The sequence below is a fragment of the Zea mays genome, chromosome 5 (assembly GCF_902167145.1).
Source record: "Zea mays cultivar B73 chromosome 5, Zm-B73-REFERENCE-NAM-5.0, whole genome shotgun sequence".
NCBI lineage: Eukaryota > Viridiplantae > Streptophyta > Magnoliopsida > Poales > Poaceae > Zea > Zea mays.
Window position 1 is genome coordinate 16,172,092 of NC_050100.1, and position 14,639 is coordinate 16,186,730.

Sequence of the window (14,639 nt, forward strand, 5' to 3'; positions counted from 1 at the left end):
ATAGAGAGACTAAGCACAGAGAAAAAAATGACCGATAGATTTAGCAAAGAGTGAGATGTCTACCTGGAAAGCTCACACTAGAGGTGACGATCCAGGCAGGACGGGAGACGGCACACGGTCACACAAGGTCACTGAAATGACAGAAGAGGTGAGCACGTATTAGTCACATAGTCATAAGCATATGAAATGTGAATAAATACATACACAAAGAGATATGGCACGAGATGGGACGATTGATAAGTCAAAAGCCGTGAAAACGACGTTCGACGGACAAATAGAGACATAGAATGATTGGAATTCAAATTGAGGCACAAAACGATATGGGATTGAGCCGATACTTCACGAATAGGTTTATATGGGTCAATATGAGTGAAGTGTGTGCTTGGTTTGAATTTAGGCGAAGAAATAGGGTTTTGGGCACTCGGCTCGGAAACGATCGTGCAAAACGAGAATTTTGGTTAAATTTAAGCCTGGGATCTCGGATTGGCGTGAAATTTGGCAAGTAGGTTACTGGAAGTGTGGTGAAGGTGCCTGAAAAATTTGGGTTCAATTGGAGCAAGTTTGGCTGGTTTGGGCATTTCACCGAGCACTTGGTGGGCGGGGATTTAGGGTTTTAGGTATATGGCCATTTGAGGTGGGAATGCCCTCCCGAAGGAGCTAAGATTTTGCAGGGATACACAACAGAGACATTAAAGCACAAACCACCAATTGGATTCACAGGATTTCACAGAAATTGGAAGGATTGGCAAAAGGGTGGAGTTACTGCCTAAACAACAGAGAAACGAGAGAGAGAGAGGGAGGACAGTGGGTTGCTCACCGAGGGGGATCAGAGGGAGTGCGCAGGTCCACCGGAGTACGGCCGCAGAGGATGGCCGGCGGAGGAGATCGCCGGCGAGGAGAAGGTCGCCAGCAGTCGCCAAACGCAGAGAGCTAGGCGGCAGGGAGAAGAACTAACGTCTCTGGCTCGGCTCGGTCGGGCTGGGGGCGGTTTTTTAAAACGCGATATGGGCACACCGGACAGTCTACAGTGGCTGTCCGGTGCACACCGGACAGCGCACAGTAGATGTCCGGTGAACCACCGGACAGCGCACAGGAAAAGAGGAACTTCGCGCGCGGCTGTCGGTGCACCGGACATTGCACAGTGCAGTGTCCGGTGCACACCGGACTGTCCGGTGAGCCCAGACAGAGGGGAGTTTGGAAAATTTTGAATTTTTCTATCTAACTCCTAACCAAACCAAATCCCAACTTATAATCACACAAAAGAACACTTGTTGGGACAGGTATTGGCACCCTCATATACTTTTCAAAATATTTTGCCATAGGCTAGATAATTTTTAGAGAAAATAGGCAAATGGTGAAATTTGCATTTTGGTTTGCACTAGGGGTTTTCATGAGTGATTTGAGTTTTGAATACTCCCCCTAAGTGCAGTACCTCATGCATATTTCAAGAACCAATAATTGCATGAAAAGAAAGAATTTAAGTGCTAAAAGCTTAAAAACTAAGACTTGTCAGGTTTGACCCGAGTTAAGCTTTTTCACTCGCTTTATTGGCGGTTATCTCAACTAGGTTAGACGAGTCCTAGATGCAATACAAGGAGTTTAAATATGCAATGCAAGTGACAACACCATTTGACATTTCACATAAAATTTCTGAGATCAAGAATATTTAGTTCATTCCTCAACATGCAAAAGCGGGTCTTATCAAGTGGCTTAGTGAAAATATCCGCTAATTGATCTTCCGACCTCACTCCTTCTAAAACAATATCTCCTTTGGCAACATGATCTCTAAGGAAGTGATGACGGATATCAATGTGCTTGGTGCGAGAGTGTTGTACAGGATTATTAGCAATTTTAACAGCACTCTCATTATCACACAACAAAGGTACTTTTTCTAGAACTACGCCATAGTCTAGAAGAGTTTGTTTCATATATAAAATCTGTGTGCAACAAGCACCTGCGGCAATGTATTCCGCCTCGGCAGTTGACAAGGCAACACTATTTTGCTTTTTGGATGTCCATGAAACTAGTGATCTACCAAGCAAATGGCATCCCCCAGAAGTACTTTTCCTATCAATTTTGCAACCGGCATAATCCGAATCGGAATAGCCAATTAAATCAAAAGTAGCTCCTTTGGGATACCACAGACCAACGCTTGTGGTGTGCTTGAGATACCTAAGAATTCTCTTAACAGCGCGAAGATGAGCTTTCTTAGGATTAGATTGAAATCTAGCACACATGCAGACACTAAACATGATATCGGGCCTAGATGCGGTAAGGTATAATAAACTACCAATCATAGAACGGTAGAGAGTTTGATTAACCGGGTTACCTCCCTCATCTAAGTCGAGATGTCCATTTGTAGGCATGGGGGTCTTGATTGGTTTGCACTTCTCCATGTTGAATCTTTTCAACAAGTCTTTGGTATACTTCTCTTGAGAGAGAAAGTTACCATCTTTCATTTGCTTGACTTGAAAGCCGAGGAAGTATGTTAGCTCACCAATCATTGACATCTCGAACTCCTTCGACATCAACTCACCAAATTCCTTGCAATGACAGTCATTTGTCGAGCCAAAGATTATATCATCAACATATACTTGACAAATGAAAATATCACCGTTATGTTTCTTGGTGAAGAGAGTTGTGTCGACGGTCCCGATTTTGAAGCCCTTTTCGATGAGGAAGTCGCGAAGACGCTCATACCAAGCCCTTGGAGCTTGCTTTAGTCCATATAGCGCCTTGGACAACCTGTAAGCATGGTTAGGATATCTAGGGTCTTCAAATCCAGGCGGTTGCTCAACATATACAAGTTCATTTATGAAGCCATTTAAAAATGCACTTTTTACATCCATTTGATAAAGTTTTATATCATAACATGATGCATATGCAAGTAGGATACGGATGGCTTCCAGTCGAGCAACCGGTGCAAAGGTCTCTCCAAAGTCTAAGCCTTCAACTTGAGAGAATCCTTTTGCAACAAGTCTTGCCTTGTTTCTTACAATCACACCTTGATCATCCTGTTTGTTTCTGAACACCCACTTTGTTCCAATGATTCTTGCATCTTGTGGGGGCTTCTCCAGGGTCCAAACTTCGTTACGGGTGAAGTTGTTAAGTTCTTCATGCATGGCATTCACCCAGTCCGGATCCTGTAGCGCCTCATCTATACAAGTAGGCTCAACACAAGAAACAAAAGAGTGATGTTCAATAAAATTAGCATGTCTATGTGATCGAGTAATAACCCCTTGTGAAGGACTCCCGATGATTTGGTTTTGAGGATGAGCTTGAAGTAGTGATGAGTTTCTCCTGTTAACCACTTGGGAAGAAGATCCTGGAGCATCAACATCTTCGGCTTGTACCCTTGCTTGTTCATGAGAGACAAATGTATCTTCATTTGCATGCCTCTCATCTTTTTCATCATCTTGTGGTACATTTGATGAAGAAGGCCTGTCAATGATTCGCACCTCTTCTTCATCTTCTTTTGGTTTGATAGCTCCAATAGGCATGTTCTTCATTGCTTCCCTAAGTGGCTCATCACCTACATCATCAAGATTTTCAAGTGCTCCTTGGGAGCCATTAGTCTCATCAAATTCCACATCATATGTTTCTTCTACCACGCCAGTGGCATGGTTGAATACTCGATATGCTTTGGACTTTAATGAATAACCCAAAAGAAAACCAATATCACAACGTCTTTGAAACTTCCCTAAATGATGGCGTTTTTTGTAGATGTAGCATTTGCACCCAAACACCCGGAAGAAAGAGACGTCTGGCTTTTTCCCATTTAGCAGTTCATAAGGAGTCTTCGCAAGTAGCCGGTGAGGAAATAGCCTGTTTGATGCATAGCAAGCAGTGTTGACAGCTTCGGCCCAAAACCTCTCCGGTGTGTTATACTCATCAATCATTGTTCTTGCAAGAGTGATCAAGGTCCTATTTTTCCTTTCAACAACTCCATTTTGTTGAGGTGTATATGTGGCAGATACTTCATGCTTGATCCCAATTTCATCACAGTACTCATGAATGTTGGTGTTGTCAAATTCTTTGCCATTGTCACTTCTAATCTTCTTAATCTTGCAATCAAATTCATTTTGAGCTTTCTTGGCAAACTTCTTGAATATAGATGCAACTTCAGATTTGTCATGGAGAAAGAACACCCAAGTGTATCTTGAGAAGTCATCAACAATCACTAGACAGTAGAGGTTGCCACCGGCACTGACATAATTTGTAGGTCCAAATAAATCCATATGAAGTAGTTCCAGTGGCCTTGATGTTGACATGAAAGCTTTAGTGGGATGTGTATTAGCAACCTGCTTTCCAGCTTGACATGCACTGCATGGCTTGTCCTTTTCAAATACCACATCCTTTAATCCTCTAACCATATCTTTCTTTAATACCTTCTTGAGTGTGCTCATCCCAACATGTGCAAGCCTCCTATGCCAAAGCCATCCAAGAGAAGCTTTGGTGAAGAGGCAAGTTCTTAGGTCTGCATCTTCTGAAGTGAAATCCACTAAGTAGAGGTTGTTGTATCTAAAACCCTTGAATACCATTGATTCATCATCCATTTTTGTTACAATAACCTCTGATGGAGTGAATAAGCATTGAAGTCCAAGATCACAGAGTTGTCCCACTGATAATAAATTGAAGCTCAAAGGTGCAACTAAGAGAACATTTGATATTGATAAGTCATTTGAGATTGCCACCTTGCCAAGTCCTTGTACTTTTCCTTTTGAGTTGTCTCCAAATGTGATTTTATCTTGACCATCAACATTCTCATCTAATGAGGTGAACATCCGTGGGTTGCCTGTCATATGTTGTGTGCATCCACTGTCAATAACCCAATGGCTCCCACCGGTCTTGTAGTTCACCTACATTCACAGACAATTCAGGCTTGAGTTTTGAGAGCCCTATATTGCATAGGACCAGTGACTCTCTCAATTAAGGACTTTGCCACCCAGATTTGTCTAGGTCTACTCTTATTTGGTGGACCTAGGAATGTAACCTTAATCTTTCCATTTGCAACCTTTCTTAGAACATAGTGAGCATTGAAAGCAAATGGTCTTGAGTGCTTAGGCAAGGGAGTTGGTGGTTTAGCTTTGCAGTTGTGGGCAAAATGACCTTCATTTCCACACTCAAAGCATTTGATAGGCTTGTGAGTCTGCTTTGGCTTGTATTGAGTGATAGATTTCTTTTGCACAAAAGCATTGTATCCAATACCACTGTTGTTATTTTTCATAACAGTGTTCATAAGCAGCTCATTTTGGAGGTATTGACCCTTGTTGAACTTTTGCACACTTGTTGCAAGATGTTCATTTTCACTTTTTAGTTTCTTGACCTCATTCTTAAGCCTTTGATTATCCACTGCCAACTCATTGTTGAAATCATTGTTCTCAATAGCAACTTTTCCTCTAGTAGTTGCATCAGTCAAATAATTCTTCAATTTTTGGTTGTCTAAAGTCAGGACTTCAACTTTTTCAGTCAATTCAGCATGTAGACTAGTTTGCTCTTCTTGAATCAAATCATCACATGAGGTTGCTACATCAAGCTTAACAACAGGGTTAATAGCCTCATGTGTTTTGCAAGATAAAAGTTCATTTTCAACAAGAAGATTGTCATGATCAAATTTAATTTGAGTATAGTCTTCCTTGATCTTAACTAGTCTATTTTGCAACTCCCTATTAGCTTCATTTAATTTGTCATATTTTTCCTTAGCATCTTTTAGGGAGATTGTGAGCTCATTTACAGTTGATGACATAGTTTTATTTTCTTCTTTTATTTCATCACTAGCCTTTATAACTATGTCATACTTGGCATTTAAAGATTCATTTTCATTTTTCAACCTATCACATTTAGCTTTTGACTTTCTAATGATTTGAGTATATTCTTTAAGTAAGTCAGCTAACTCATCATATGAAGGTGAAGCAAATTCTTCATCACTATCACTATCACTATCATCAACAATATTAATATCATTATGTACCTTTCGTTCACCCCTAGCCATGAGGCATAGGTGAGAAGTGGATGATGGCGATGGTGGTGGTGAAGAGAAGTCCCCGGCGATGGCCGCAACTTTTTCATCATCCTCTTCTTCACTTGAAGAAGATCCACTTGATGACTCGACGTCGGTGAGCCAGTCGCCAACAATATAAGCCTTTCCATTCTTCTTTTTGTGGAACCTCTTTTGCTTCCCATCCCTTCTTTTGAAGAATTTCTTTTCTTTCTTTTCATCATCACTGTCATCTTCTTTCTTGCCCTTGAACTTGTTCTTCTTGGGCTTGTTGCATTGATGAGCAAGATGACCAAGCTCACCACAGTTGTAGCAGTCCATCTCAGAAATGGGCTTTCTTTTGTTGGAGAAGAACTTCTTCTTTCTTGAATCAAATTTGATGCCTTCTCTATTTAGCTTCTTCAACATCTTGGTGGTTTTCCTTACCATCAAGGCAATGTTTGCATCAAGGTCATCATCACTTGAGGATTCTTCCTCAACTTGAATTTTTGCTTTTCCTTTTCTTTCATGATTTGCTTTGAGAGCCAAATCCTTTCTTTTGGAAGATGATTCTTCTTTGTTGATGTGCATGTACATCTCATGAGCATTGATCTTTCCCAAAATTTGTGTAGGTGTGGTAACTGAAAGATCCATTTGATGTAGCACAGTGACAATGTGTCCATATTTGTCTATTGGGAGGACACTGAGAATCTTCCTCACAACATCCGGTTGTGAGATTTGAGTAAGCCCCAATCCATTGACTTCCTCTACAAGAATATTAAGTCGTGAGTACATAGCGTTTGCATTTTCATTAGCAAGCATTTCAAAAGAATTTAACTTTCGCATAGCTATGTGATATCTTTCCTCACGTTCACTTCTAGTTCCTTCGTGTAGAGCACAAATGTCCATCCACAAATCATGAGCATTTTTATGATTCCGAACTCTATTGAACACATCTTTGCAAAGGCCTCTAAAAAGGGTGTTTTTGGCCTTCGCATTCCATTTCTCATAATTGAACTCATCACCTACAAGATTTGTGGGATCTCTAGGTTGGGGAAACCCTTGTGTGGCGGCTTTATAGACACCAATGTCTATAGCCTCTAAGTATGCTTCCATACGAATTTTCCAATAAGGAAAATCGTCACCATCAAAAACGGGAGGAGGTCCATCCCCACCGGACATCGTAACTCTAGCGGTTAAGCTAATCTATGAGCAACAAGGCTCCGATACCAATTGAAAGGATCACGATGCCCAAGAGGGGGGGGTGAATTGGGCTTTTCTAAAAATCAACACTAATTAAAACCTAGGCAAGAGCTAAACAAGAGCCCAACTTCACCCCAACAACTAGCACTAAGAAAATAATACTAGAAATGAACAAGGCTAAAACAATGCTTCAAATACTTGCTAAACAAATACACAAAGTAAATAGCTTGAATTAAGTGCGGAATGTAAAGCAAAGTTTAGAAGACTCCTCCAATTTTTTTCCCGAGGTATCGAAGAGTCGGCACTCTCCACTAGTCCTCGTTGGAGCACCCGCGCAAGGGTATCGCTCCCCCTTGGTCCTCGCAAGAACCAAGTGCTCACTACGAGATGATCCTTTGCCACTCCGGCGCGGTGGATCTCTCGAGACCGCTTACAAACTTGAGTCGGGTCACCAACAAGATCTTCACGGTGATCACCGAGCTCCCAACGCCACCAAGCCGTCTAGGTGATGCCGATCACCAAGAGTAACAAGCCATAGACTTTCGCTTGACCAAGAGAAGCCTAATGCAAGTGGTGTGTGCTCTAGGTGGCTCTCACTAGCGCTAATGAGGAACAAGCGCGGATTATGATTCTCTAATCTCCTCACTAGGCTTTTGGTGCTTGCAATACTCTACCAAGGTGCTGGAATAAATGTGGAGTGCAAGACATTGAATATGGTGGGTGGAAGGGGTATAAATAGCCCTCACCCACCAACTAGCCGTTACAGGAAACTTGCTGCGCGATGGCGCACCGGACAGTCCGGTGCGCCACCGGTGCGCCAACGGTGCGCCACCGGTGCGCCAACGGTCACTTCCAACGGCTAGTTCTGACACAGAGCCGTTGGACTCATGGCGCACCGGACAGTGAACAGTCCACTGTCCGGTGCACACCGGACAGTCCGGTGCGATGTCCGGTGTGCCACTAAAATTCATCTCCGAAGGCAGCGCTCTCGGGTTTCTGCGACTGGGAAGGCTCTGCTGTGAACCAGCCTGGTCCCACCTGGCAGAGGGTGCACCGGACAGTCCGGTGCACACCGGACAGTCCGGTGCCCCAAAGCCAGAAACCCTAAGTCTTGTTTTTCAGCTGATTTTCAAATCGGTTTTCGCTCTAACTTGTGTGTGAGTTCTAGAGTGACACCTAGCACTGTGTATGAGTGTGATTGTGCACCAACACTACACTAGAACTCTCTTGGTCAAACTACTCATCGACAACCCCTCTTTATAGTACGGCTAAAAGAGAATAAAAAGCCTAATTAAAATGCGAGTGTCCACATCTCCTTGACACTCGGACTCCGTAGGCCTTCACCTTTTGTTTCGTCGTTTTAGCCGTCGCTTCGAGTTCTTATCTCCGGGATTGTTTTCTCCGTTGTAGTACTTCTACCTGTCATGCGACCTAACTTACCATTTGTCTCTGCAAAACACACGTTAGTCACATATAATAATACGTTGTCATTAATCACTAAAACCAACCAGGGGCCTAGATGCTTTCAGAGAGGATCCAGGTGTACAATGGAGGGTGTAGCAGAGTGCTACGTGTCTAGCGGAGGAGAGCTAGCGCCCTAAGTACATGCCGTTGTGGCAGCCAGAGAGATTTTGGCACCCAGCTGGTGTGATGTCGTGGCCGTCGGAGGAGCGATGGAGCCTGGCGGAGGGACAGCTGTCGGAGCGGTTGAGTCCTTGCTGACGTCCTCTTGCTTCCGTAAGGGGGCTGAGAGCCGCCGTCGTCACAGAGTACGCGGGGCGCCATCATTGCCTATCTGGCGGAGCGAGCCAGATGGGACACCGGTCTCGTTCCCTGCGGCCCGAGTCAGCTCGGGGTAGGGTGATGATGGCGCCTCCTGTTGACGTGGCTGGTCTGCGCCCTAGGTCGGGCGATGTGGAAGCTCCTCCGAAGCCGAGGTCGAGTCTGTCTTCCGTGGCCGAGGTCGAGTCCGAGCCCCTGGGTCGGGCGAGGCGGAGTTCGTCGTCTTCTAGGGCTGAGCCCAAGTCTGATCCCTGGGTCGGGCGGAGCGGAGTTCGTCGTCTTCTGGGGCTGAGCCCGTGTCCGAGCCCTGGGTCGGGCGGAGCGGAGTTCGTCGTCTTCCGGGACTTAGCCCGTGTCCGAGCCCAGGGTCGGGCGGAGCGGAGTTCGCCGTCTTCCGGGACTTAGCCCGTGTCCGAGCCTTGGGTCGGGCGGAGCGGAGTTCGCCGTCTTCCGGGGCTGAGCCCGAGTCCGAGTCCGAGCCCTGGGTCGGGCGGAGCGGAGTTCGCCGTCTTCCGGGACTTAGCCCATGTCCGAGCCCTGGGTCGGGCGGAGCGGAGTTCGCCGTCTTCCGGGACAGCCCGTGTCCGAGCCCTGGGTCGGGCAGAGCGGAGTTTCCTATGGTGCCTTCGGCAGGGTCTGACTGCCTGTCAGTCTCACTCTGTCAAGTGGCACCGCAGTCGGAGTGGCGCAGGCGGCGCTGTCCTTCTGTCAGGCCGGTCAGTGGAGCGGCGAAGTGACGGCGGTCACTTCGGCTCTGCCGGCCGGGGGGGCGCGCGTCAGGATAAAGGTGTCAGGCCACCTTCGCATCAAATGCTCCTGCGATTTGGTCGGTCGGTGCGGCGATTTAGTCAGGGTTGCTTCTTGGCGAAGGCAGGGCCTCGGGCGAGCCGGAAATATGTTCGCCGCTGGAGGGGGGCCTCGGGCGAGACGGAAATCCCCCGGGGTCGGCTGCCCTTGTCCGAGGCTAGGCTCGGGCGAGGCGTGATCGAGTCCCTCGAATGGACTGATCCCTGACTTAATCGCGCCCATCAGGCCTTTGCAGCTTTATGCTGATGGGGGTTACCAGCTGAGAATTAGGAGCCTTGAGGGTACCCCTAATTATGGTCCCCGACACATATGGTGCCAAGATGACGCCATAGTCCTTGATATAGTAGTCGTCGAACACGCACGACATAGCGAGTACCGATGACTCTTGGCTGGGCTGCCAAACGAAGTGCACCCCGGGCTCATCAGCGAGGTAGTACACCTAGCCGTTGCACCACCGGATGTGCTACTCCTCTACATAAATCTTATTCGAGGACACTCACACAACATCAGCAACGGCCGTCGTCCCAGCGCACAAGAATTCATGGCCGGTCCGTAGTGACTTACGTGGGAGGTTGAGCTTCAGGTGGATGATGAGCTGGACGGTGTGACGACGCCGTTGTCGGATGCAGTGCCCAGAACAACCCGAGAGTCGGCGGCATTGGCGACGTCCATGAGGTCCCCCTATTTGAAGATGGACAGCGTGGTGCAGCCGTTCTGGACCGCGTCCAAGCGGCGGCTGCGCCGGAGCTTGCCGAACACAACGACACATGCGGCCACGTAGTACTGCTTCCAGAGGTCGAACTGACAGTCGTCAAGCTTCTTCTCGTCGTCGATGAGCGACGCCAACGCGAGCGCCTCCTGCCAGTGGTGTTTGTTCGGGGTTTCCAAGTAAGAAACATGGATTCATCTTTGGCGTTGGTTTATGAAAATGACTCACAGATCAGATCCATGGAAAAATATGACAGAATAAATGTCACACATATAAAAAGAATTTAAGTTGAAAACATTATTCAAACAAAAGAAATTGCATGCAAGGCTCTTTTTTAAATACTACTCCCTCCATCCAAAAATATAATTCAGGAATCTCGTTGATAATTATCTACTACTACACATTGTGCAAAGGTAGCAGGTGGGCTTTGGGAGAGATGTAGTAGATATTTTTATTGTAACAGATATCGACATAAACACACATGTGGTGTAGTGGTAGCTACGAGCACAGTTGCTTGAGAGGTCGCAGGTTCGAATCACATTGGGGCCACATTTGTGTTTAATTTTAGCTAGGCGTGGGATGCACGTGGGAATGAGAATGAGATTTGCGGGGAGGGGGAATGAGAAAGACATGAATAGGAATGGGAATGGGAATGACAGAACACGGAATGTCAGCCTACCCCTTACCGCTTTTGTCGGTGTTTCGACCCCGGGGGGTCCCTGGACCGACGAGTAAATTGTCGTTGCGTGTCCCAGCCCAGATGGGTCGGCGCGAGACGGAACACAAGGGGGAGACAGTAAGGGGAATCACGGCCTCGTTTTGTCCTGCGCCCAGGGCGGATGCGCTTGCAGTAGGGGGTTACAAGCGTTCGCGAGGGAGAGAGAGAGAGAGAGAGCCTGTGCATCGGCCCGTTCTCCCGCGCGGACACCCTCTCGTACGAGGGCCCTGGACCTTCCTTTTATAGATGTAAGGAGAAGGCCCAGGTGTATAATGGGGGGGTGTAGCAATGTGCTAACGTGTCTAGCAGAGGGAAGCCAGAGTCCTATGTACATGCCATCGTGGCTGTCAGAGAGGTTTTGGCGCCCTGTTCATGTGATGTCGTGGCCGTCGGAGGAGCGCTTGAGCCCTGTAGGAGCACAACTGTCGGAGCTGTCGGGTCCTTGCTGACGTCTCCTTGCTTCCGTAATGGCCTGAGAACCGTCGTCGTCATGGAGCACGCGGGGTGCCATCATTACCTGTTTTACCGGGGCGAGCCAGATGGGACGCCGATCTTGTTCCTCATAGCCTGAGCTAGCTAGGGGTAGGGTAATGATGGGCCCCCTGTGACGTGGTTGGTCCGAGCCCGAGGTCGGGCGAGGCGGAGACCGTCTTCCGGAGTCGAGGTTGAGTCCGAGCCCTGGGGTCAGGCGAGGCGGAGACCGTCTTCCGAGGTCGAGGTGGAGTCCGAGCCCTGGGGTCGGGCGAGGCGGAGGCCGTCTTCCGAGGTCAAGGTGGAGTCCAAGGCGGAGACCGTCTTCCGAGGTCGAGGCTTCTCGCATGAATCGGGAAGTCGCGGCGCGATGCTCCGGGGGGTACCCCTGCCTTCGGGAGGCAGAGCTTTTGGCCCATCGGACCGCGGCATCTTCCAAGAGATTCTTGAGCTCTCCCTGGATACGCCGTCCCTCGGTGGTGGATGGTTCTGGCATCGCTCGGAGTAGTATTGCTGCTGCAGCCAGGTTCTGGCCGACCCCACTGGAAGCGGGGGCAGCCTTGCCCTGGCATCGTCGGCGATGCAGTTCTGGACGTCCTGTGCCGGATGACGCGCTTCTCCGGCCGGTGCTCGGCCTGCCCACTCCTGCCCGATATTTTGCCAGAGCTGCACAAGTTGTCCTGCTTCCTCGTCAAGCCTGGTCTGCATCTCGCGGATTTGCTCGAGCTGTGCGTCCTGACCCCCCGCAGGGACTGGGACCACAGCTAGCTCCCAAAGGATGTCAACGCGAGGCGCAGGCCTAGGGGGATCGCCGTCCTCCGGCATACCAAGGTGGTTGCCTTCGTCGAGACCCCCTAGATCGACGTGGAAACATTCGCGACTTGGGCCACAGTCCTCGTCGCCGAGGCTGTGGCTACTATCGGAGCAATCGGAGAGGCACTAGTCACATGCGGGCATGAAGTCCCGCATGACACTGGGGTTACCGAGCCCGGAGAAATCCCAACCATAGTCGGTCTCGTCATCTTCCTCGGAACCCGGGGCCCGTAGGTCGAGACGGCCGTGAGTCGGTCCCAGGTTGACCACATATGATACCCCGGAAGGTTTGGATATGCCTTTATGACAGCGTCCACCGAAGCGGGATCGCTCGATGGGTCGAAGCTGAATTTAAAAGGCACAGGATGGGAAGCGGACGATACCTCTTGATCGACGGATGGTGACGAAGTCGCGTCAGGGACGGACTGCACTGTTATCTCAGGTACGAGGCTCACGCCCAGCAAGCCCTTCGCGAGCGTGCTGGCATCGTCCGTCTGCTTGGGGTTGGCGTGTTGCGGGGAAACGACGCTCGTCTTCGTCTCAGACGCGAGGTCAACGCCCGTCGTGACCCCCGCTGGGGCGCCGGCGCCGTCGACTCGCTCGACAGCCGACGAGGTGCCGCCTCCTGCTTGGCCATGGTTGCCCCGCCTCCTCCTCCGTCGGCGGGGAAGGTGACGGGACAGACCCGGATGTTGCTCTTCCGCCACACGGGGAAGACGTCGTCGATTCCGCCGCCGGCGGGCGGGCTGACGACCGCCATTGTCGTTGTCGCGCGGCGGAGGAAGGAGTATCACGTCGTAGCTGCCATCGAGGGACACGAACTCAAGACTCCCGAAACAGAGCAGCGTCCCGGGCTGGAGAGGTTGCTGGAGACTACCCATCTGGAGCTTGACGGGAAGCTGTTCGTCAACACGCAGCAGGCCCCTACCTGGCGCGCCAACTGTCGGCGTTTCGATCCCGGGGGGTCCCTGGACCGACGAGTAAATTGTCATTGCGTGTCTCAGCCCAGATGGGTCGGCGCGAGACGGAACACAAGGGGGAGACAGTAAGGGGAATCGCGGCCTCGTGTTGTCCTGCGCCCAGGGCGGATGCACTTGCAGTAGGGGGTTACAAGCGTTCGCGAGGGAGAGAGAGAGAGGGAGCCTGTGCGTTGGCCCGTTCTCCCGCGCGGCCACCCTCTCGTACGAGGGCCCTGGACCTTCCTTTTATAGATGTAAGGAGAAGGCCCAGGTGTACAATGGGGGGTGTAGCAATGTGCTAACGTGTCTAGCAGAGGGAAGCCAGAGTCCTATGTACATGCCATCGTGGTTGTCGGAGAGGTTTTGGCGCCCTGTTCATGTGATGTCGTGGCCGTCGGAGAAGCGCTTGAGCCCTGTAGGAGCACAGCTGTCGGAGTTGTCGGGTCCTTGCTGACGTCTCCTTGCTTCCGTAAGGGGCTGAGAACCGCCGTCGTCATGGAGCACGCGGGGTGCCATCATTACCTGTTTTACCAGGGCGAGCCAGATGGGACGCCGGTCTTGTTCCCTGTAGCCTGAGCTAGCTAGGGGTAGGGTAATGATGGGCCCCCCTGTGACGTGGTCGGTCCGAGCCCGAGGTCGGGCGAGGCGGAGACCGTCTTCCGGAGTCGAGGTTGAGTCCGAGCCCAGGGGTCGGGCGAGGCGGAGACCGTCTTCCGGAGTCGAGGTGGAGTCCGAGCCCTGGGGTCGGGCGAGGCGGAGACCGTCTTCCGAGGTCGAGGTGGAGTCCGAGCCTTGGGGTCGGGCGAGGCGGAGACCGTCTTCTGGAGTCGAGGTGGAGTCCGAGCCCTGGGGTCGGGCGAGGCGGAGACCGTCTTCCGGAGTCGAGGTTGAGTCCGAGCCCTGGGGTCGGGCGAGGCGGAGACCGTCTTCCGGAGTCGAGGTTGAGTCCGAGCCCTGGGGTCGGGCGAGGCGGAGACCGTCTTCCGAGGCCGAGACGGGGGCCGAGCCCTGGGGTCGGGCGAGGCGGAGCTTCCTATGGCGCCCGAGGCTGGACTTAGCTGCTGTCAGCCTCACTCTGGCGAGCGGCACAGCAGTCGGAGCAGGGCAGGCTGTCGGTGTTTTGGGTCCGACCGCACACCCGGGGTTGCCCCTCACGGTGCTTTTAGGAGTAGGACGGTGTCGACGACTGTAGCAAAATGG